General features: G+C 45.1%; 1 protein-coding gene across 1 annotated transcript in view; it reads right to left on the bottom strand.

Annotated features, from left to right (window-relative positions):
• MAML3 (mastermind like transcriptional coactivator 3) overlaps window positions 1–26,061 on the bottom strand; it is a 477,422-nt gene that overhangs the window by 255,011 nt on the left and 196,350 nt on the right. The gene's annotated exons all lie outside the window — the stretch shown is intronic.

Below are 26,061 nucleotides of genomic sequence, written 5' to 3'. Positions count from 1 at the left end.
CAGGGAGACCAGGCGCTCAGGAGGCACAGCACAGATCCACGCCGGCGTTACTCTCGCAGTGGGGACACTTTTCCCAAGAGGAAAGGGGAGAGGAAGGAAATGGCCTCCACACAGAGTTCTAGAAGCCGGACAAGGACCTGACAGAGAGCCGAGGCACGGGGCTCTTGACCTCCCAGAAGGCCTCTGGACTCCTGGGCAAGGATGACAACCATCCAGTGACTCATTCGCCAGGGCTCAATGCTCACACAGCTGCTGACACTGCAGAGATGAACAGCTGTCCTGCTTCGGAGCACTTTCTGAGTGCCAAGCACTGACATTTCATGCATCAAGGAACTGGAGCACAGTGAGGCTGTAACTGCCCCGAGGTCACACAGCTGAAATATGGCAGAACCAGGAGTTAGACAGTCTAGCTCTGGATGTTATGGTCTTAAGCACGAAATTTATAAGGGAGGGGTAAAAGGAAGGGAAAGGAAGTTGGACAGAAAACCACTCTATTCCAGCTTCATAACGGGCTACAGATGCACTGATTCACTTAATCCTCATGTCTACCTGAACACCATTGGTATGCTTGCTGTATTTTACAGGGGGAGAAACACACTCAGAGAGGTGGATTAATTTGTCCCAAATCACGAGCTAGAAAGTAGGAAGTTAGAAACCAAGTCCAACCCAATTCTGCTAAAGTGACATAAGAGTTTGGGGGAAGAAATCAAAAGCCATTCAGAAGAGAAAGACAGATCCTGTATCAGAGTTCTTCGTTTCCAGGGTTGGAAAGATGGTGAATCCAGTGTTCACACCACGGCAAGTCCCACGCATTGAGCGCGTCTTGACACTCCCCAGACAAGAGCTACCGTGAAAGTCACCTGCTGCTTTTTTCTTTGGCCATCTCCACATATCTGCCACTAAACTCTCAGGATCAAACCCTTCCACATCTCCTGCACCTCTGAATCATGGGCTAACTGTAGTTGTGTTGTTGTTATTCTTTTGCCTCACTTACTAATCCGCAGCTAAAACGTTCCACCAACCTTAAGCCAGGCAGGAGCGGGGCAATTATGACACAGGAGCAAAGGAAGCTCATTAACATATCTGTGACTGACACGGAGGATCATTAATTAGGCATTCTGAGCAGAAGTATATATGTATAAATTAGCATCTATTCACCGTTTAAACTGTAAGAGATTTTTCATATCTGAATATTAACTATGGTGGAAAATTACTAAGTTTTCCTGAGTGAATTCTACAAACAATACCCATCCTTGATAACAAAACAAAATGAAAAGACTCCATGGGCAGAACTGGACACAGTGGAAGCAGTCAGACGATGGAGGGCGCCACCCTTCTCCTATTAGTGTCTTCCTGTGTGGCTTCCTCTCTGAATTTCTGTCTACCCTGCCAATGGGGGGCTTCACGTGGACCCTGTCCCCTTAAGTACCATCAGATCTGGTGCTACTGTGGACATTCTCGAGATACTGTGCCCACACTTCTGTACTCTGCCACTGCCGTCCATGCATTCCTTCAGAAAATATTTACAGGGTATGCCCTTCTTCCATGCATCTCACTGAATACAAACCCATCTTCCACTACGCGGGAGATTTAAGTAGAGCAAGTACAATTATTCCACTTTTCAAATGAAAGAGCTTTTAAAGGCCATTAGTACCCATGACTAAAATAGTGGGAAAATTTTTTGACTTCTGGATCATTATAGGGGTAACAATTAATTAATTGTTAAATAATTAGTTAAAAGCTGTTCATTATGGTCAGGTTCTATACCCTACTCTGGGCCTGGCATGCAGACAAATTAGACACCAGAGTATATCATACCGCTGGAGAGAAGCACAGAGATCCCAGCACATAGCTGTCTTGGAAACTTAGGGGAAAGGAAAGCCCGTGATGGCTCCAGATCATCCCCAGGAGCCTATGAGGGAGGGAGGAAAATCTAGAGTTGGATCCAACAAAAAATATATGAATTACATGATCTTCAAGATAAGAGACGTAGGGGCAGGCACAGTGGCACAGTGGGTTAAAGCCCTGGTCTACAGTGCCAGCATCTCATATGGGCCCCAGTTCAAGTCCCAGCTGTTCCATTTCCAATCCAGCTCTCTGCTATGGCCTGGGAAAGCAGCAGAAGATGGAGTCCTTGGGCCCCTGCACCCCTGTGGAAGACCCAGAAGAAGCTCCTGGTTCCTGGCTTTGGATCAGTATAGCTCAAGCCATTGTAGCCATCTGGGTAGTGAACCAGCAGATGGAAGATCTCTCTCTCTCTCTCTGCCTCTGCCTCTCTGTAACTCAGCCTTTCAAATAAATAAATAATTTTTTTTTTAAAAAGAGACATGACTTGAATCTCAAAGCACACAGAGAAAAAAGATTCCAAGTTAGACAATCTCAAAAACTTCTCAAATGTAATTGTGTCAAAGAAGGAACATGGACATTTTGTCCCGAGTGCATTGCTGAAGTGTGTGTCTCCAGTGATAACTGGCTCCAGCCAATGGCTGCCTCGGCCCCTCCTCCCAGCTTCCTTCTAAAATCGGACACAGCTCTGCCCGTGATGTTCCTCTCACAAAAGTGGACTCCTGGATTCTCGTGCTGTTCCTCTACAGCGCCAGGGGTGCCTGGTGGAGCTTCACAGAGAGTGGGCTGAGCCCAACCTATGGAGACACGTTCCAATTTAGGCCCCGGAATGAAAATTACAGGGCAGCCGTAGAGGCAAGTTTAAAATTAGGACAAACTTTACTTTGGCCTTTAAAGCCTCAAAGAGTTAGTAGATGAGGCAAAGGGGGGAAAAAAAAAAGAACAGCAGGAACACTTGAAAAAGCTAACTCCCCAGCCTTCTATTCCCTCCCAAGCTCCTCCTGCCAGCCTATGCCATTTGCACACGTGCAGAAAGAATGCCCAAGTCCCCAGCAACCTCCTAGGAGCCACTGCTAAGACAGGGCTGGTGAGGAAATTCTGGAGCCAGACAGGTCGAGATGATCTGGCTGGGAAGAAGGAAGAGGAGGAGGAACGAGGAGACTTTTCCCCAAGCCAAGTCCTTTTACTCAAGCCTCTGTGGCTCAGGCCTTGAGTAACCCCGGTGCCGAGTTTCCAAAATAGGCCTCGGTGTTTGTGGGTCTCCAGGCAGACCCAGGGGGAGCTCTGCAGAGCACACGGAGCCTTCTCAGCCTGGGCCTAAACCACCAGGTCCAGTCCAGCAACAGACTTGGGGGAGGGGTCACACAGCCAGACAGAGCCATCACTGGTGAGCGGCTTTGCCAGGTAGTGGAATACAACCATGTTCCTAAAGCATGCGTGTCCAGGGGAGTGGCCTGGGCACTACGCTGTGCTTTCTACCAACCTCTGCAATTGCACTCCTGTTTCTTGAAGTTAGGAAACATGGTCTCCATTTGCTTTTTTTTTTTTTTTTTTTTTGAGACTATTTTGACTGCGTGCCACATTTCAGAGTTTGAACTCCGAGAAATTCAATGACTACTAAATAAAGAATAAATCATTCCTACCATTCCATAAAAAATACTTTCATCTACGACCACTTGGTTTTACAAAGCATGCACTCAAATGCCAACAGAAGACCTTGTGTTAAATTGTTCTGAAGCAGGTACCCATATATGAATGGGGAGACCCAGTCAGAGGTGCTCATTCCAATGGGCCTGCTGCATGAGCCTCCCCATCAAAGCTCACTTGTCAGTGCCACTTCCTGGAAATAGACTATCTTAGAACTACCTTAAATTCCAAGTCCACATTGCCAACAGCCAGAGTGTAGCAGACAATAACGGTGAGAGTACGGTTACTTCTTCACCGATTCTCTAAAGTGTATTTACAAAGTTAGTTCAAGGAAATGACCACATTTTGTTTTGTGACTGTTTTAAAACAAAAATGTTTCTCATAAGTAGGAAATAGAATGAGTCTCCAAGTAAGGTGTGGGCACATTCCTAACCTAATTCTTCCTGTAAACGAAGAAGTTAAATGGAGTACCAGAGGTGTAAGGCTCATCTGAAGTGGTCATGTTAAACCCACTACTTTCTTGATCTGCAGAGTGTTAATAAGTCAGCCGAGCATATCAGCGGGCCTCTCCCAACAGGTGTTGCCTTTTAGACGACAAAACTCACTTTGTCAGAGCCATTTCAGCCTGGGTTAGAGCACAACTAGTTATGCAACTTGATCTCATTGAAATATTTGGTGCCTGCTGATATGTTCAAACAAATTCACCAGATCTTGATTATGTTCTGGCAATTAAAGCTATTAAGTCAGTAGATAGACAGCAGGTTATTTCATTGCTGGTTGAAAAAGCCAGCTCTCTTTTCTCCCCGTTTTATGTGACAGCTCTGTAATTAGCCTTAATCAAATACTATTTGTGTTGGGTGCCGTAACTTTGCTTCCTTAGCCAGGAAACTCTGCCAACCTAGGGAAAGTAGAAACACAACTCTGGTCAAAAAGCAAGAAAGCTAGACATGGCGTATACAAGAACTCTCTGTACTGTCTTCACAATGTTTCTCTAAATCTAAAACCATTCTAATTTTTTTTTTTTATTTTTCAAAAGCAAGAAAGAGGGGGAAAGGGAGGAATGAGAAAGAGAAATGCTATTTAATATGACTTTAATTCTAAACAGCATACTATGTAAAAGTCAACTTTATATGTAATCAGTTGGTTCAGAAAATTTGTTTTTTAGAAATTCCAGATTAACTCTTGCTATGCTGTGGATACCTTGGTGCTGCTTTTATTACCACTGCAGGTAAATGTAATGGAGCTTTGGGCCCTGGAGAGATAATAACCACAAATCAAAAAGATCCTGGGGTAGGCGTTGTGGCACAGAGGATTAAGCCACCACTTGGGATGCCTACATTTCATCCTGGAGTCCCAGCTCAAGTGCCAGGTGCTCCATTTCTGATCCAGCTCTCTGCTAATGTGCCTGGGAAGTAGCAGGGGATGGCCTAAGTGCTTGAGTTCCTGCCACACATGTGGGAGACCTGGATGGAGTTTCTGGCATCAGCCTGGCCCAGCTCTGGCTGTTGCTGACATTTGAGGAATGAACTAAAAGATGGAAGATCACTCTCCTGCTCTCTGTAACTCTGCCTTTCAAAAAAGTAAACCTTGAAGAAAAAAAATCCTTCCATCATTTAGCTATATTTCGAGTTTCTAGTGTCCCAAATCCATCGTTTCTTTTCCTAGAAGAGAAAGTTCATCAGAGACTTTGAGAATGAAGTTGGTGAACAAGTGAGGCATTATTTCTCCAATTTTACTGTATGAAAATCACCAGTGTCTTGCGAACCAACACATCCCAGTTCAGTAGGTCTGGAATGAGCCCTCCAGTCTATGTAGCAAGACTTAGCAGCAGCAAGCTTCTAACTAATGCCAAACACACTGGCCCACACTGTACTTTGAGGAGCGAGGGTGAAAGGACTAATAATTGAATGAGTGCAACTGGCCAGGATCCGAACCACAATATCTTGTCTACAGTGGACAATGAGAAGTCTCTACAAAGCAGTTGCCAGTAAACAGGTATACATTTTCCTTGGCCAATAATCCCTTATGTTAAATTTTCATAGTGCATTGGTAGGATGACATGATACCATGTTTCAGATCATCTGAAACAGAGAATCTCCCTAACAGAAGTAACTCTTCCTTGTTGTTCAAAGTGTCCCAGTCATGAGGAAGCCAGCAAGGACAAGTGAAAAAAGCAGTGGTCTGATCTCTATTATTTTGACTCTGTGTCTCCTCATCCTCCAAATTCGGTATCTGCAAAGCATTCTCTATTAGCACTGGTAGGATTCCGAGGCCAAGGAGGAAATGTCAGGCAACACCTCTCCAAAAGTGCTTGGTGGTTTTAAGAGGTGATCATTGCTGTCAACATGGGGGGCATCCTGCCAAACGCTGATGTTGAGTTGACAAACACAAGATCCACTTTATTCCATCCAGAAAGGTGAGACTAGGCCATAGGCATGACGTCGAATAACTGAAAACCATATCTTTTAAATTCGTGGAAACCATTCTGGTACCTGCCACAAATGCCTTGTAATTGTATTACTCCTTTAATACAATTACTGTATCTCAAACAATGGTTCTCCTACTTACTGTAGATTTCCCCCATGTATTAGTTAATGCAACTCAATTTGGCTTTAAATACAGTGATGTGATAACTAACATTTAACAACCTGCTCTTGGCAGGGAGGGAGCCCTAGGATATAGCTTTCGTCAGTATTGATGGTGTAAATACTCCCACCAGGGCTGGTTTCAAGTTATCAAGCTGTTTTCACAGAATGAGGAAGAAGCTCTGGATACACTGAGCACAGTGTTAGGAAGAAACGTGCATCATTACAAACCTGTACAAGTCTGCTCCAGCACCTAACAGCAAGTAACTCCAAAGACATAAAACACTGTTGGCTTCATAATTAAATTATAATAACATAGGAGTGGTAACATACACTTTAATTCCAAGATAGTTCATCTCTTAAAAATGTTTTCATTTTGTTACTGAGGGATAAAAATCTGTAAGTCTTTGTGCTTTAAAAAAAATTGAGAGGCAGAGAGAGAGCGAGAGAGCGAGTGAGCCAGCACACAAATGAGCAGGGGACAGAGTAAGCTAAAGAGAGAGAATGTTTCCATCCATTGGTTCGCTTCCTAAATGCTGGCAATGACTCCTTGCTGAGGCTAAAGTCAGAAACCAGAAATGCAATCTCTGTCTCTCACAGGGGTGTTAGGAACCCTGTTAACTTGAGTCACACGGCTGCCTCCCATGGTCTGCATTAGCAGGAAGCTGGAGTCAGGATTGAGATTGGGCGCTCCAACAGGGGATGCAGGCTTGTGGACCTCCATGGTAAACACTGTTCCAAACCTTGAGGTTTTTTGTAAGATTCACTTATTTCTTTGAGAGGAGTTATAGATAGAGAGAGGGAGAGACCAGAGTCTTCCATCCACTGGTTCACTCCACAATGGCTCCAACTGCCAGAGCTGGGCTGATCTGAAACCAGGAACTTGGGTCTCCCACACAGGTGCAGGGGCACAAGGACTTGGGCCATCTTCTACCGCTTTCCCAGACCATAGCAGAGAGCTGCATCAGAAATGAGCAGCCAGGACTTGAACTGGTGCCCATATGGGATGCTGGCACTGCAGGCAGTGGCTTTACCTGCTGCATTACCACACTGTCCCAGCCCTTGAGTTTTTATAAGCTAAAAATAGCTTCCTGATAGTTAATTTTTTTCAAGGACAGTCTCAAAATTTGAATAATTACCCCCAAATCTTATGAAATACACCATTTGGACTTCAATGACACAAACATGCTGAAAGTTCAGAATTCTTCTACATGAACTTCAGAGTTCAACCCTTGCGTTTTTGCTTTTTGCTGATTACAAGTTCTTCCTCCCATCAACCATAAGGCACCGCTCCAACACTTCTGAATCACAACATGAATCTACAGAAAGGGCTAGAGCATCACTACTTTTCTATTGTTCGCTACAACTGCCTGTGAGAAAAATGGCAGCTAATAGCTTTATGTCCTCTCCTATATCTGAACTGGTTTGCTTCCAGCACAAAAGAAAATCTATTTTATATTAAAAAGGACACTAGAATGACAAAATTGCATTTTCAACCAAAACGTTATAGCAGAGGTGTGTCCGGCATAGTTAACACATGGAACTCCCTCCTTCCTCCACTCTACTTTTAACCTGAGATTCTTTATTAAACTGTGTTTTTCATACTTCTATCTACTGGCTTATGATTGCTGAGATTCTTGTTAAAACACAAAAGCAAATAACACTACAGCTCACAGGATGGGAAAGAGACGGAGGAAAAAAAATATCTGGCCAAGCAATGTAATTAGCTAGAAAAAAACATTTGCATCATGACCACGCTCATGTCTTTTTCCACCAGCAAAAGCCAAAACCAAGCAAACAGCCACCATCATTCGCCTACCACTCCAAACACAAACGGCTTTGGCAGCGTCGTTAGCATGAAACGTACTGCTTGCAACAAACCAGAAAAAGAATGCCTCAGATAAAGTCTTCCTGTGGCCCGCATTGTACTCATTTTTGGATCTTTCAAAATGTGTATTATGTGCACCTATTAACTCTTCAAAAATAAATGTATCTTTGAAAGTCCTCGTATATTTTGAACTTTTAAAATGCATTGTCACCGAGCACCCCATTTACGATGTACATATTAAGGTGATAACACATGCAGAACACAGCACAGGTTACCCCCTGCCATTCTCCAGATGTTAGCAACTAGAAACATGCAAGGATTTTTCATGTTAGAAAAATGGTAGAAGTCAGCTCATCAAAGGTGAAACAGGCAGAATATGTCCCCTGCCTTTGCCTTTCTTAAGATGCATTTAAATTCACCAGCTTCGTCTCTGGTTTGACAGGATTATTAATAGGAAGAGCTTACCACTCAGGTGGATGAATCTGTTAGCCATTGGAAAGCCTTTTAATGTATCTCCCTTATTTCCTACCAATGTCTGATGACCAGCGGCTAATCTTCAGATTAACCAGAGATTTGGGCTGGTGATCAGTTTCCAACAGAGTAAAATTGGTAAAATTGTTGTTGCTCATTTAGAGTACAGCTTTTTTTTTCTTCTACACAGAAATGAACAGCCTTTAATGGTAACAAAAATACCCATTATAAAAGAAAAGGCATTCACAATATTGGATCTTCTGAAATGATTGCAACCTCTTGACTTCCTGCTAATCAAGTGCACTAGCCCTGCCAGATGTAAGTTGAGGCTACACAAAAGATATTAAAAAAGAGATGTGAAGAATCAAAAGATCTACTGAGGGACAGAAACACAGATATGGACACAGGCATATACACAGGTATAGATATAGTCCAGTAAACCAACTGACATCCATCTCATTTTTAATAATTGTGAACATACTTGATTACGCTCACATTAATAAGAAAAACAAACAAATCCTAATATTCACTATCAGGAGAAACAAACACAAATAGGAGCAGTGGAAAAGAGGGCCTTTTTTTCCTCTGGGAAGTCTTTTCTTTAAAATATTTATTTATTTGAAAGGTAGAGTTACAGAGAGAGAGAGAGAGCTTCCATCTGGGCCTACCCAAAGCCAGGAGTCACTTCCTCATCTCCTATGTGTCACTTCCTCATCTCCTATGTGGATACAAGGACCCAAGCACTTGGGCCATCCTCCACTGCTTTCCCAGGAGCTGGATCAGAAGTGGAGCAACTGGGACCCAACCAGTGCCCATATGGGATGCCGGCGCTGCAGGCAACAACTTAACACGCTGTGCCACAGCACCGGCCCTCTGCGGGGCTTTTCTTCCTTCCTTCCTTCCTTCCTTCCTTCCTTCCTTCCTTCCTTCCTTCCTTCCTTCCTTCTTTCCTTCCTTCCTTCCTTCCTCTCTCTCTCTCTCCCCCTTCCTCCCTTCCTTCTTTCCTTCCTTCCTTCCTTCCTTCCTTCCTTCCTTCCTTCCTTCCTTCCTCTCTCTCTCTCTCCCCCTTCCTCCCTTCCTTCTTTCCTTCCTTCCTTCCTTCCTTCCTTCCTTCCTTCCTTCCTTCCTCTCTCTCTCTCTCCCTCTCTTTCTTTCTCTCTCTCTCCCTCTCCTTCCTTCCTTCCTTCCTTCCTTCCTTCCTTCCTTCCTTCCTTCCTTCCTTCCTTTCTTTCTTTCTTTCTTTCTTTCTTTCTTTCTTTCTTTCTTTCTTTCTTTCTTTCTTTCTTTCTTTCTTTCTTTCTTTCTTTCTTTCTACAGGCAGAGTGGACAGTGAAAGAGAGAGAGACAGAGAGAAAGGTCTTCCTTTGCCGTTGGTTCACCCCCCAAAGGCCGCTGCAGCCGGCGTGCTGCGGCCAGCGCACCGCACTGATCCGAAGCCAGGAGCCAGGTACTTATCCTGGTCTCCCATGGGGTGCAGGGCCCAAGCACTTGGGCCATCCTCCACTGCACTCCCGGGCCACAGCAGAGAGCTGGACTGGAAGAGGGGCAACCGGGACAGAATCCGGTGCCCCGACCGGGACTAGAATCTGGTGTGCCGGCGCCGCAAGGCAGAGGATTAGCCTATTGAGCTGTGGCAACGACGGCCTTCGGGGCTTTTCACAGTCACTGGGGGGTTCCTCAATCTGATTAAGAAGTGGGGGAGGAGGAGTAGCAGGGAAGGGGCAGTCATAGGTGTTCGGTGCAGGTAAGGAGCGCTGCACAAAGCACAGCCCTTCCTCAAGTTCACCTTTCTGCCTCCCCGTGGGTAGCATCTGGGAAACATGAGAAGGAAGAGGGATTGAGAATCAAGCTGATGTTAAAGTACAATCTTACCCCATTTTCCTGCAGCCTAAAGGGTATTTGTGTTGGAAAATAATGTGGAAAAAATATCAAGTTGGGTTTCTTTCTAAGGGACACACACACACACACACACACACACTTTCTGTTCCTTCTCCCTGGCAGTTTCCCAAATGAGATGTGCCGTCCTGAGGCTACCTACATAAGACAACGAGACAGAGAGAGAGAGAGCAAGCCCCTCCTGCCAGGCCTGAAGAGTTCTTGAGGGCATCTTAAACTGAAAGCTTTTAGCAAAACACAGATGCAAGCAAATTACAAAATCGCAATGTCTGCAGGACTGGATCTCGCTTGGCACGGATTTGGAGTTGACTTTTTGCAAACACCTGCGCAAAGTGGAAGGGCGCCTCCTTGCCTCTTGGGGCCAGTCCTGGGCTACATTCTGACCCCTCTCCTTATTGTTTTCTTACTACTCTTGTCTTTAAATCCAACTTGCCTTTCCCAACAGACAACCCCACAGGCACACACCCGAGGCTCCATAGGACTTTTGAGTCACATTAGGATGTCCTTCCTTCTTTAAGAATCCACAGAGGGGGCTGGTGTTGTGACACAGTGGGATAAGCTGCCTGCAATGCTGGCATCCCATGTTGGAGTGCCAGTTTGCATCCTGGCTGCTCAGCTCCAGATCCAGCTCCCTGCTGATATGCCTAAGCAAGCAGCCGAAGGTGGCCCAAGTGGTTGGGCCCTTGCCATCCACAGGAGAGACCTGAATGAAGTTCCTGTCTTCTGGTTTTGGCCTGGCACATTTCTGGCCTTTGGGGCTGTTTGTGGAGTGAACCAGTGAATGGACGATCTCTGTCTCTCGCTCTTCTCTCTCTATGTGTCACTCTGCCTTTCAAATAAATAAATGAATCTCAAAAATTATATATCATATAGTTTGAAGCCTATCCTGGTTTTGTATGCATTTTAGAACAAACAACACTGAATTCAATCTGACCTCCATTAGCCTGCTGCCTTGTCTCAGTCCTTCCATTTCTCCAGTGTCAAGAATGTTACTGGCACAGGCATTTGGTGCAGCGACGAAGATGCATCCCATATGGTGGTGCCTAGTTTGAGTCCGGCCTCCTGTTTTCTGATCCAGCTTCCTGCTAACAAGTACCCTGGGGAGCAGCAGTAGTGGCTCCAGTACTTGGTTCCTGCTACTTACATGGGAATCTCAGAAGGCATTCTGAGCTCCTGGCTTTGGCCTGGCCAAACCCTGGCTAATGTGGACATTTGGGAAGTGAACCAGTAGATAGATCGCTTTCTGTCTCTCCACCTTTCAAATAATAATAATAATAATAATAATAATGTTACAATCCACCTTGATAAGTCCATTCTGAAAACCATGAACTGAATTTTTGAAAAAGGCAAAACTGGTAATAAAATAGTAATAATAACTTGATATTTATATGTTGCTTACTGTGGGCCACACATTCCCCTAAGTGCTGTTATCTATATTAACTTAAGCCTTGCAAACTCCCTATTAGTCATGTTTTATTACCCCCATTTTACAGATGTGAAAACTAAGGTTCATAGAGGTCAAGGACTCCAGCATGGTGAGAGGTAGAGGGAGCTTGAAATGTCATTGTAGAACGTGGCTCTTAACTACTGCTTTTCAGCGAGAACTTCTCCAAGCAAAGATGACCCTTACATGCTTTCATCTGCAAGTTCCTTGGTTGCTGTCAGAAGACCAGAAAGCAAATCCTGCCTGGTGAAGGTTTGTTGAGAACAGAGGAGGCCGTCCATCCCTTCATTCCCTCCAGCAGCATTTTCCCCTTCCCAGGAAACGAGCAGACCAGCATGCTGCCACGCCTGCTGTTCAAGTAGCTGTCAATCAGACCAGACAGAAAACAGTAGCAAGAGAAGCAGAGGCGAGAGTGCCGGCTGCCAGGAACCAGGGTGAGAGGAAGGCCAGAGCACCCACTGGGGACCTCAGGTGAGCGCTGAACCTGACAAGCAGGGGCCCTGGCCTGAGAGAGGAGTTGGCTGAGCGCAGGGGTGGCATGATTTGCAGCGCCTTCTCCTCCTTCCAGGTTTCCTGACTGCATCCCAGATAATGCTGGGTTGGCCCAAGCCATGAATACACAGCATAGAGGTATAGGTAGGTAAGTGGATAGACCGTGGAGGGAGAGAGATTGGTTTAAAATACTAACATGTGAGCAAATCATTCCTCACTTTACCCCTGCTCCCTTCTGCTTCTCCCCATTTTTTTCCAGCAGAAAATTACACTTGGGAAAATTCACACACACACACACACACACACACATATACACACACACATACACACACATACACACACACACATACATACACACACACACGGGATCTCCTTTTAGTACATCCCTTTGTCAGGGACATTTACAAGCAGGAAGGATTTCCACATTTCATAATTACAACCAACTTTCCATTTGGGTATTAAAAGTAGACACTCGAAATGCTTCCTGACACCACTTCTCCTGACAACACTAGCACATTTATATAAAAGAATTCACAATACAGATTTTATGTTAATATTCCTTAGTCTTCACTTCTTTCATTTCAACTTAACCTCTCTCTTCGGTAACCGCTTCCAGACTCCCCTTAAAATATTCATAGGACCCACTGTCAATGGGACAACGTGCTCTACATAAACACATCCAGCCCCTGACTCGTATTTCAACCTTGATGCCACCATAAAAGTTGGGAGCCATGACAACACCGGCCATTCTGCACCAGTGACTCACAGAGAAGTATTTCAAGGTGAGCAACAGATGGAGTGGATGTATGCTAGGTGGCATATCAGAATTCCTAAACTCTTGATAAAAAGTAAACAGATTTTTAGGCCTTGATATACCACTAACATCTGGCCTTAGGCACTACTCAGCAGCACTTGCTGAGGACTTTTCTATTAAGCATTGGCTATGAGGCCAATGGGTTATGAAAAATACAATCCCTGTCTCCCAGGAACCTAATGAAAAACATAGCTATACAAACACTATCCAGCATCAAAGCAGGGTGCATCTGTTGTGAGAGATGTTGTCTGCAAATGAGTACTGAGGAAATGCAAAGCATCAGTGATTCTATCCAATTGGGAGACTCAGAGCAGGATCCGTGGATGAGGTAGCATTTGAGCTGGCCTTTGGATGAAATTCGTTGGATTTTGATAGAGAAGCAGGTGAATAAGAAAAACATAAGAGCAAAAGCTGACAGTAGGAAACACTTGCAGCATACAAGGAGAGTAGAGAGCGCCCCCTGCGGAGGACTGTGCCAGGTGGTGGCTAAAACTCATAGTGAGAGCTCTGGACTCCTCTGCAGGCAATGACGATCCACTCAGGGTCTGAAGAGGAAAATGGAACACTGGCTTTAAGAATGCACCAGAGACAATTTGGGACATGCTCAAGCTGACTTGCCCCAAACGGTAGAGTTAGAAACATACCAGGGGATTCCAATTCAATCCCATCAAGGTGGCATGTACCAATGCCATCTCACTAGTCCAAGTGATCAATTTCAGTTCACAATTGATCACACTGATAGGACTAAGAGCCAAAGGGATCACATAAACAAGACTAGTGTCTGCAAATACTAACTGATAGAATAAAAATGGGAGAGAACGATCCAACATGGGAAGCGAGATACACAGCAGACTCATAGAATGGCAGACGTCTTAAATAGCACTCTGGCTTCAGAATCAGCCCTTAAGGCATTTGGATCTGGCTGAAAAGCCCATGAGAGTATTTCATGCTGGAAAGCCAAGACACTCTGTCAAAAAAAATGACCTAAATGAAAGATCTCCACGAGTGAGATCCCAGTGGAAAGAACAGGTCATCAAAGAAGGAGGTACCTTTCTCTGAAGGGAGGAGAGAACTTCCACTCTGACTACGACCTTGTCTAAATATGATCAGAGTCGGTGAACTCAAAAGGCTTCCATAGCCTTGGCAACTCATGAGAAGAGCCTAGGGTGATTACTGATGCCATAAACAAGAGTGTCAATTTGTTAAGTCAACAACAGGAGTCACTGTGCACATACTCCTCATGTAGGATCTCTGTCCTTAATGTGCTGTACATTGTGATTTAATGCTATAACTAGTACTCAAACAGTATTTTTCACTTTGTGTTTCTATGTGGGTGCAAACTGTTGAAATCTTTACTATGCTAAACTGATCTTCTGTATATAAAGAGAATTGAAAATGAATCTTGATGTGAATGGAAGGGGAGAGGGAGCGGGAAAAGGGAGGGTTACGGGTGGGAGGGACGTTATGGGGGAGGAAGCCACTGTAATCCATAAGCTGTACTTTGGAAATTTATATTCATTAAATAAAAGTTAAAAAAAAAAAAAGAATGCACCAGAGAGTCAAGAAATGAGGTTGCAGATGGCAGGCTGGGAGGGTTCCCGAGCAGTTTAGGTGACAGACGGTGAAGAAAGTCACCTGATTTCACAGCCTTTGCATCCTTCATCCACAGAGTCCATGAGTAGCTGGAGGTAGGCTTAGGGGCTCATCCTCCTGGGTTCTGATTGCTTCTGGTACGTATCTTCATTTCAGCCACTTCCACTGAGCTTCCATGTCTATCTGTGTACTATTAGAAGCGCCTGATGAGATGGGCCTAGGATTTTCAGTTTCCAGAGGCCTAGGAGAGTACCTAACACACCACAGCCAGTAAACATCCCAATTATTCTACTCTATCACTGTCGATTTCCAGAGAAGGACACAGAATTTCCCATGGTCACAGATAAACCAAAATTCTGAATTTCACATTCGTACTATTAACTAAAAACTGTCATACTCATGCTAAGGAGGCCTCAGAATATGATGTGTACTAAGGGTCTTCAAAAAGTCCCTGGAAAATGCCCTTTATCTTTTAATTTCATTTTTCAACAAACTTTCTGAAGTATCCTCATATCTTCATTCTAAGAACCTTGAGGTTAGTTTTGTCATCTTTTCATATCTAAGTTTTCCTTTGTAATTCTTAGAAAGTACAATCAGCAGCTCCCAAAGCCTCTGAGTTATCTTTCCTGGTTACTAACATTTTCCCACTGCGTTCTCTGAGCCTCCGAAACAGCACTTGCAGACCACAACTCTCCCCGGCCTCCCTCCACCCAACTACCACGCTGCTGACAGCAAACAGAATCACTCAAAGTTTCCAAAGGGTTCTCTTATCTCCAGCTCAATAGATTCTACTTCAAATGTCAACTTTCCACATAGTCTTAGATCCTCACCAGGTATAACTATATTTAATAATGTGGGTATCTAAACTAACACAACAGAATTTACAGAATAAACCTTAATATTCATGACTCCTCAAACTCAGAGACACAATAGCATACCTGTTTCCTATGCTTCACACAAACAGACTGAACATGTAAGGGATCTTTTCAGTCCCTAATAATTTATTTCTCTCTGAAAGAATGATTTTGCATGAGTCAAATTTTTCTTTGAAATAAAAATTTTTTATGTCCATATGGTGAATTCCTTCATGACCATTACCTCACCACCCTTTAACCTGCTCAATCAACTTTTTCAGTAAAGAAGAAATACTTTCTCAATCTTCTTCACTTCCATGTCCCATAGCAGCACTGGACTTTCTTTGGGGATCCATTTCTCATGAAGACACCATGTTTTTATCACATTGGAAGTGACCTCATGTAGACTTGAAGTGGGCCTTCATAATAACTCTTTGAGGTTGGGATGGTCATTGGTGGGCTTGGCTCACTCATTAGTTAACCTCCTTAACCTTGTAACCTACTCCAGGTTGTAAACACAAGATTCCAACTTGTGGCTTGGCTAAACTACAAACAGCTTTCTATCTCAGATTTTTGGGGCTGTCTTAAATAAACAAAATGTCCAATCTGAAAATATCAAGTATTTATTAAGGAACCAAATAAAAGCTGCCCTTCTCCTACACTGAGCGATAAGACTGAGGTATATTGCAAAAGTCTGTCCGATCCGTTGCTCAAAATGCTTCTGGAAGTCATCTTTGAAATGACCATCAGATCCAGTTTATAAGCCTCATCAGAAACCAGATTCCATGATTTGATAGTCAATATTTTGTTTTTAATGCAAAGTCCTATCACTCTGTGTGATCACCAACCACCTTAGCCACCAGACAGGGATCCTTACACTTTACTTACTTTTTTAATTTTAACTTCAATTTTTTTCCTTTTCACAAAGAGCAAATCCACTAATCCACTAAAAGAGCTGTCACCAAATAAAAATAACAGTAAAAAGTGTGCTAAAATAAGGGCACTTTTTGGCAAGATGGAAAATTTTTTACTATAATTATGGTGGAGGTTACATAAATACATGTTAATTTAAATTCACATAAGTATACACTGAAAATTAGTGATTTTATATAAATGATATCTCAATTGAAAATTTTTTTTCTTAAAGTGTGAGCTCTAGAGAAAATTTCCAAAGAGAAATTGTCCAGGTTCTAAAAATGAAAATAAATATATGAAGCGTTTGACATCTCTAAAGGAACAATACTCATTTAGAGTATTTGGAGAACAATGTATACATAAGGGTGCTTCAAAACACTTGTGGAAAATGGAATTGAAAAGGAAGTTTATTTAGATACAAAAAAGCTTGAAATCCATACATATAAGGAGTCATTTCATGAAGAATGCATGTTACAGAAAAGAAAATCACCCATGGATTTCAAAAAGGTTTTGCACCAGCATAAATTGACCTTTTAATTCCATTTTTCATGAACTTTTTGAAGCACCCTTGGATATGCATAAACATATAACAAAATACAACAGAGAATCCTTTACCTAAAAAGCCACCCAAATGAACAGATCCTTCATTTTATCTTTCAGATGAACACACTAGCTGTATACTCTCTGGGCTCCTTTTTGGTAAGACTGTGTCTCTGATGAGGTCATTGAGCCATTTAAATTTTATCCCAGATTGGTGAGCACTGATATTCATCTGTCAGATGCCTGCCTGGAGTAGGAGTCTAGCGTGTAGACATAAATCAAGCTACTTGGCTCATTCAGGTATTTCATCCTTCTTCGTAGCATTACTGTAATCATGCTCTAGTCGACTAAGTTCATTGACCCAGACATAAGGCCAAACCATGGGTCACTAATAGTGGATTTTTAAAAGAGTTCTCCAAAACCAGCAGGATTCCTCCAAGTCATTTCAAATCTCCGGAGCTTGACTCTGCGGCAGCGTGTGAACAACCATGGCACACAGAATTTACTTATCCTACTTCAGCCAGTTGTTTTGATCATATATAAGCCACATTTAAAACAGTGCTGAATTGACTGGCAAAGATTAAAAACACTGGAAATTATTGACTTGTTTGAATGGGTCTAAATTGTAAAGGTTAAGTGTATCAAATCTATGCTTTTGGACCACGGATTCTTGGAAGCCACTTCATTTTATTGAGCAATTATTACCGGAACAAAGCCCCAGCTTCACTTCTATTCGGATCTGTATTTCCAAGTCAGATCCCAGTCAGGACACTTCTGGGGCCAAAGCATGAACCAGGTCCCCCGCAGCAGTCCTGATAAGGTCATCAACACCTGTGAACATCACAACTTCACACCTGTGACCAAAACGTCCAACTTTCCGAAGAAAAAGCCCAGAGGACAGAATTCTGTTGTGATCATCACTTCCTTGTGCAACAAAGAATGGGAAAAACCATTTGTTTTCCATCTTAACGGCTTTGATAAAGCTTTCAGAGATGATGCAGTTATCCTTTTACCATTTCATCAGAACAAAACCTTCAAGAAAGGCAAACATTTTCATCTGCCCATCTAACCGCAGTCACAAACAAATCTCTAAAGTCGACACCTGAATCACGTACAGGTATTTTCCATGGCACTTGGCAACTGGTGTATCTGTGAATTTGAGATGTGGTTCATGAATTAAGGGCCTGTGATGTTCTTTTAAAAACAAATCAAGCCGGCGCCGCGGCTCACTAGGCTAATCCTCCACCTTGTGGTGCCGGCACACCGGGTTCTAGTCCCGGTCGGGGCGCCGGATTCTGTCCCTGTTGCCCCTCTTCCAGTCCAGCTCTCTGCTGTGGCCAAGGAGTGCAGTGGAGGATGGCCCAAGTCCTTGGGCCCTGCACCCCATGTGAGACCAGGATAAGTACCTGGCTCTTGCCATTGGATCAGCGCGGCGCGCCGGCCACGGCGGCCATAGGAGGGTGAACCAACGGCAAAGGAAGACCTTTCTCTCTGTCTCTCTCTCTCACTGTCCGTTGCCTGTCAAAAACAACAACAACAACAACAAACAACAACAACAACAACAAAAAACCCAACCAACAAAAAGCCCAATTTATTTTTACATTTAAGACAACTTACTAAGCATCTGTTATTTAAGCGCCATTTTAGCTACTACTATAGGAAACTTTGGAGACGTACAGGCATGGTATCATCCCTTAATGCACTTGTCATTTCACTGAGTAGGGCAAAGTGCACTTTAAACAACAAGCTGAACAGAGCTGGCAATGTCCTAAACTCTGCTGGACCGTGGTGTCCTCATTTGTAAAACCAAAGAACCAGAAGATTCCCGACAGCCTTCCAGGTCTCTAATTCTATAAAGCTTCTGATATGATACCTGCTTGGAAAGGAAAGCAAGGCACTGTACGGTCAAGTCCAAATGCACACTGTAATTCATGCAATAGGAGGTCAGAGCAGAGAGAGACCAGTTCCGGGGCGGCACACGTTTTCTGGAAAAGCCAAAGGATGCTCATCCGAGGACAGCAGGGATCACTCCTTACTGAGAGCGCCGAGGGCTCCAGCAAGGTGACTGGAAATGTTCTATTTGAGTAGAGGCAGGGAACACAAGGAGTTCGCGTTTGTCTCTGTGGACAAAGAGATTATATGTTGTCAAGGGGGCAGGTTATGATGGCAGAAATGATGTGATGACTTGCTGACATGATCTTATTATTAACCTGTAAGTCACATCACACCACTGTCTTCTCAGAACCAGCAAGGGGTCTCCCGGCTCTCTCAGATCAAGGCCACAGTCATTGCAAGGAGCCACAGGCTCACCCGCTCCTCCCGTGCTCCTGAACTCTCTTACCTTATTGCCTACTTCTCTCCCACATCAGCCCCCATTGCCATGCCTCAAACACCAGACACCTCCTAACACATGCTTTACCCCTGCCAAAGGGGTCCCCAGGGGTCTCCACATTTGCCTACCCCTTCATGAGGTATTTGCTCAATGTTGCTGCCTCCGGGAATCTTACCTATTTCCTTATTTAAGATGGTAGCCCACCCTTTCCACAGAGATACACGGGCTCCCATCCACACCTCCCTGTCTCCCTTCTCTGCCTCACTTTCCCCAAAGTGTCTACCATATTCTACCATGCTATGTGACTTATTTATCTTATAAAATGTCCCCCGCAGATGGGATGTAAATGCCATGAGGGCAGGTGGGTTGGTTGCTTTACTCACTGCTCTATCTCCAGAAGCAAGAACAGAGCCTGGCACAGATCAGAGGCCCAGGAACTATGTGGCCTGTGAATGAATACAGGAATAGAATGAGAAAGGTGTGAGGTCAATTAAGTCCATGGGTTTTACCACAAGCAGAGAGCATGGAGGCTTCGGGGTATGAGGTTATAAAAGCTTGAATGAAAGGGAAGGAATGGCAAGGGATAAAGAGCTGACAGAGAGAGACCACCTGGAGAAGTAACACCAAAAAGGGGCTGTTAACTAATTCAATATCCAGGTCTGGATTACAGGAGAGAGATTTGCCATGGGAGCTGGAGAATGTTCGGGGGCAATGGAAACCTGAACAGGTATTGAAAATAAAGTGATGCAGTTTCATGGACAAACAGGTCACATCTAACTTCAGTTGTTTTTAAACATCACTGATTGCTGTTTTCTCTCTGCTTATGTTTCTGAGAATGGCTTCAAGGAAATTTTTTGACAAGGAGGAAGAGGAAAATGTATGGTTCGCCATACAGTCCTTTTAAGGCAACTGAAGCCTGAATGGGCAGGCAAAGCCCCACACACATTGCAACAGTTGGTCTCTATCAGCTCTCATGGACGCACCATAGAACACAGGGAAGACAGACTCTGTTTTTTTCTTGAGTTCTTCCTCTTGTTTTCATTATATTTTCTCCTTGCCCCAAATAGTTATCAATGCAGATGACAAGAAGTCTCTTTGATATGAGACTTGCTTTAATAAACATACCGGAAATGAAGAAAGAAAGAAGGGATGTTCCACAGTCTTTACAAATCTGTGCAGATGGGAAGAGCTGACTAGAGGGGTGGGAGTCGGGGAAGACACCTGTCAGTATGCTCTCGGTCCACATCGGAGTACCTTGGTTTGATTCTCAGCTCTAGCTCCTGATTCCAGCACCCTGCCAACGTAGACCCTGGGAGGCAGCGGTGATGGCTCAAGTAGTTGGGTCTCTGCCACCACATGGGAGGCCTCAATTCACTGCCTAGCTGCTACCTTTGGCCTGGAACTGCCCTGGCCATTGCAGGCACTTAAGGAGTGACCAGAGGATGGCTTCTCTGTCTGATTGTATGTCTCTCCAACAAATAAATTTCTTTTATAAAAGACTTCATTCGAGACACAGTAAGAAAATAGTAATATGTATGAGGATAAAAACTTATTCATGCATTGCTTAAGAAATTATGAAAACATGTTACACTAACATCTGGTCGCCCAATATTATTTGGAATCGAATGTGTTATCTTCAGTGGGAAAAATGGTAAACATCCCCCTTTCTTGGTAATTTAAAGAAATCTCAGGTTGAGAAGCTGTGTGTGGATGGTACGTATGTGAGAAATGAGCTTTAAAAAAGTCTTATATTCTGAAAATTCACATTTTACTATTTTTTTAATCTAGTATCTTTTCCAGAGACATTTGCTTAATTAAGTTTGCTTCTATATTCTTCTGCTGTTTAAATCTACACCCTCAATCAGCTCTAAATCAGCAGTTCTCAACGAGGATTGGTTTTGTCCCCCAGAGCTCACTTAGTAATGTCTGGAGCTATTTTAGTTGTCGTAACTGTGGGAGTAAAATGGGGTGCTACGCGCATCCAGTAGGCAGAAGCCAGGTGCTAAGGCCTGAACGGCTACAGCCCCACAAAAGCTATATATTGAAACCTAATCAACAATGTGATGATAATAGGAGGTGGGACCTTGTTTTGGGATTAGTGTCCACCTCAGGAGCCCCAGTGCCATGCGAAGCTATAGTAAGAAGACATCCATCCACGAAGGAAGCTGGCCCTCTCCGGTCACTGAATCTTGATCTTGATCTTGATCTTGGACTTCTCAACCTCCGGAGCCGTGAGAAATAAATTCCTGTTGTTTGCGAGCCACCTGCTTTATGGTATTTTATGATGGCAGCCCAAATGGACTATGACAACAGGAATGCGGCTAAACATCCTGCAATACACAGAGAGCCCCTACAGCACGGAATTACCTAGTTTAAAATGTCAACAGCACCGAGGATGAGAAACCACACTAAATCATCTCTGATAGAGATCCCTAAATGATGATAAAGTAAATAACCTTTTTAGTCCAAGTGTGTCCTTCACAGAAGGCCCAGAGATAGAGGAGTAGAACCCTACAAATTGCATTGCGTGCAAATGCAGTCAGACCCTGCTTTGGAACACTCTGCCCTTATTGTAATGCCACTTAGGAACATTTAGATTAAATCTCTAGAATAAACATTACAAAGATGGTCTTTACTCTTTTCTATTCCTGTGCAGAAATTCAGGGAAATTTATCACGGAATCAGGGCACACCAAAGCTGAAAGTGCCTGCGGAGGTGATCGGGACACCCCGTCTCATCTCCCTGACAGCCAGGGGAGCTGGGCAGACTGGGGGCTGCAGGCTTGCTCCCAGGCCCACTGCTGGTCAGTTTCAGAGCCGGAACTAGAACGCAGGTCTGTGCTCCTGCCACTCAAATCAGAAGCAGATGCAAAGGGTGGAGCCCAGGAAGGTCCCAAAGAAATCCTTGCACCTATCCCCCTCAAGGAAACGAGGGGCTAGGGCGTCGCTTGCCACACCTGACGCCTCACCTTGGAAGTGGTGGCCTCCCAAGCAGAGCAAGACCCAGCATCCTGCCCAACTGCAGACCTATCCCAAGGCCTCTCTCAAGGAGGCCAGATAGAGTGCAGGACAACCTCAACAGGCGGCAAGGGTGTCGCTAGTGCCACCCACTTCTCTCTTAAAGTGAAACTCAACAAAAATGAAACTCTAAAAACTTTTTTTCCCAGATTTATTTATTCATTTGAAAGGCAGAATTACAGAGACACAGAGAGAGAGGTCTTCCATCCTTTGGTTCACTCCCCAGATGGCCACAATAGCCAGAGCTGCACCGATCTGAAGCCAGGAGCCAGGAGCTTCCTCTGGGTCTCCCACGCAGGTGTAAGGGCCCAAGTTCCACTGCTTTCCTAGGCCATAGCAGAGAGCTGGATTGGAAGTAGAGCAGCCGGGACTCAAACCGGCACCCATATGGGATCCTGACTTTGCAGGCGGAGACTTTTACCCACTAAGCCACAGCGCCAGCCCAGAAACATTTTCAAAACAAGTAGAATAGGATAGCCTCTCTGCTCTTTCTCCTCCTTGTCAAGGGACAGTCACACTCTCACCACATCCCCGAAAGCCTCCCATGACTCCCAACACCAGACACATCAGAAGAAGAAGAGGGCACCCAAGTGTGCTGGGCGTTTGTGACATTCTCTCTTTCCAGTGGCTGCTTTCTAGGTGCAGGTGCATTGTCGAAGAACCTAGGGCCTCTTCCTGGCCCTCTGTTTCTGATCTGCCTCAGTGGCTCCCCTTGGGCCTCCCAGGGCCAGCATCCCTCCAGGGACCCTGGAAGTCATCCTGCTCCTTCCCGGTTGCCCCCAGCAGACCCTGCTGCAGATCAGGAAGCAGTCCTGCTACTTCTCCATTTCCAGATGGCTCTGAAACGAGGAACATCCCTCTTGCACTTTCAAAGGGCGTTATGACGCGTTTCTTTGAGAGAACCCGACAGGAACAAAAGCAACAGCGCTTCCCAGGTGGGGCTGGTAAATTGCATTATCAGCCACTGTCTATTTAGCATCTTGTGTGTGTCTGGCTCTGTGTCACACATTCCTCCTGCATTATCCATGAGCTTTTCAACAACCCTGCAAGAAAGGGGTTTTTATTTCCATTTTCAAAGGCAAGGGAACTATGGACTTGAATGACTTAAGACCTCAGAGCCTGTAAATAAAAATTTTAAAACATTTTCGTCTAAGCTGCCTTGTTCTTCAACATGCTGTAAATGAACCTGCATTGGCCTTGCTCAGAGCTCCATCCTTAACTCTTTTGTCCTGGGGTTCATTTAAACCTAGCCTTCTCACATGCTTGTGCCTGGAGCCAGAGCCCACCAATCCATCACTCTGTGGAGACCACTGCCTCCCACCTCCTTGTGTGCCACCATTTGCTGAGTCCACAGTGGCGTTTTCTAGCTGCAACCTTGGTGCCATCCAGGCCCAGCCACTAACATCCGGGGATGTCATCACTGGAATGCACCCCCCTCCAAAATCCAGCTACTACCAACACAATGGCATTAAGAGGGGAGGTTTTCAGAGGTCATGAGGCATTGAGGGCTTCTCCCTCGTGAATGGGACCAAAGACCTCATACAGGAGGCTTCCCACAGCAGCTGGCTGCTCTGCTTTCTGCCCCTCGAGGACACAGTGTTCCCTCCCTTCAGAGGAGATGGCCCCACGGCGCCATCTTGGACCCAGATGGCGGCCCTCTCCAGAGGCCAGATCTGCTGGTATCTTTGTCCTGGACTACCCAGCCTCTGGAACTGCGAGAAAATAATTCTTTGTTCCTTGTAAATTACCCAGCCTTGGGTATTTTGTTACAGTGGCATGAAACTAAGAGAGCCGTTCTCTGGGGACAGCCACCATTAGGAAGTGGGGCCTGGTGGGTATGGGCAGAGCCTCAGGGTCTGACTCAGCATTGAACTGTGGGCTCCCCTGATGTTCCTACTGTCTGTTTGGCTGGCTCACCAGGGGGCTGCTGGCATGTGCCCCTCCTCCAACTGACTCAGTAGCCTCGGAAGTGTAGGCCAGCCCTGACTCCCAGTGAGCTGTCTGGAGACCTTGTTTATACCAGTCTCTTTGTCCTAGAGCTGGCGCCTGGTTTCTGAGACCCTTCACCAGCTCCAGAGCCCTCTGGCCTCTGCTCTGCCCACCCTAAAATGACTGTGACCCCCTCGAGACTCAGAGCCTCACCTCCCTGCTCCTTGAGACAGGTGTTTCCCACATCACCCACATGCACACACACCTCCTCTAGCAGTTACCTCAGCCTTATTTTGATGAATTTCATTCTCAGAGGCTTACTGAAGGCGTCTGGCCAAGTCAGCTCCCCCAGCCTCCACTCCTACTTTAGACTTTCCTGAGAGTGGTGAACACACCAAAGATCTAACAACACTGTGGGCTACCTGGTTGCTCGTCTGCTCACCCTCCGATCCCAGTAATTGAGGAAGAGGGATAGAGGTTCTTTCAGCCTAATAACAGAAGTGAATGAAGTGGCCCAAATTAAGATTCCCAGGCTGCAGGTGGACTCAGTCTTTGTTGAACAAAGTCACCTAGTGTCTACCGAGTAGTCAGCGCTAAGCCTGGCATTTGATGCCAGGGAATCAGCAGCAGACAAGACAGCTGAGGCTCCTCCAGTGAGAAATCCATCTTCTGCTGCAGGAAGACAGGCAATACATGAATACACTAATGAGAAGAATACCCCTTGGTGGTTGGCCCCGTGCAGAGACACAAAACAGGACAGCATGGTCAGGGAAGGCCCCTCTGTGGTTGCTCTTGAGTTGAAACTTGGATGACAAGAAGGGCTTCAGGCAAAAGTCCTGGGCTGGGAACGGAAAGAAGGCCAGTGTTGGGTCGTTGTTGTTGTTGTTATTGGACAGGCAGAGATAGACAGTGAGAAAGACAGAGAGAGAAAGGTCTTCCTTTCCGTTGGTTCACCCCTCAATGGTTGCTATGGCCAGCACACTGCACCGATCTGAAGCCAGGAACCAGGTGCTTCTCCTGGTCTCCCATGGGGTGCAGGGCCCAAGGACTTGGGTCATCCTCCACTGCACTCCCGGGCCACAGCAAAGAGCTGGATTGCAAGAGGAGCAACTGGGACAGAACTGGTGCCCCAACCGGGACTAGAGGCCGGGATGCCGGCGCCGCAGGCAGAGGATTAGCCTAGTGTAGTGTTGGGGTTTTAAAACAATATTTTATTTTAGAAGAGTGTCTTCATTTGCTAGAACTGCTATAATGAAATACCACAGAGACCAGGCGGCCCAGCAGTCATTGACTTCCCACACTTCTGCAGGCAGATCGAGGTGCTAGCAGGGCTGGGTTCTTCCAAGGCAGCCCTCCTGCTTACTGCCTCCTCAAAGGGTCAAGCCCTCATACACACGCACTCCTGCGGTCTCTTCCATGCTTTAAGGACACCAGGCATGGTGGGTGAAGGCTTCACCCTAGTGGCCTCATTTTAACTTAATCTTATCTGTAAAGACCCATCTCCAAACATGGGTACATTCTGAGGTCCAGGTGGTTCGTATTTCAATCTATGCATACTGGAGGCATTGAGGACACAGCTGAGGCCAGGACTAACAGTTTCAGATAAACAGAAAAGTTGCAAGGCCAATAGAGAGAGTCCCAATACATCCCCAGCTCAATTTCTCCTATTAGCAATATCCTATATTTGTGTGGTACATTTATCACCACTAACAAACCAGTACGGAAATATTATGACTGACTGAAACACCCTCTTCAGACTGCCTCTGTTTTTAACTGTCGTCCTTTTTCAGTTCCGGGATCCCATCCCGGACACCACATGACACTTAGTCATCAAGGCTCCGAAGGCTTCTCTCAGCTCA

Source organism: Oryctolagus cuniculus, chromosome 8 (genome assembly GCF_964237555.1).
Source record: "Oryctolagus cuniculus chromosome 8, mOryCun1.1, whole genome shotgun sequence".
In the NCBI taxonomy this organism is placed as follows: Eukaryota; Metazoa; Chordata; class Mammalia; order Lagomorpha; family Leporidae; genus Oryctolagus; species Oryctolagus cuniculus.
This window is presented reverse-complemented; position numbering and strand designations above follow the sequence as displayed.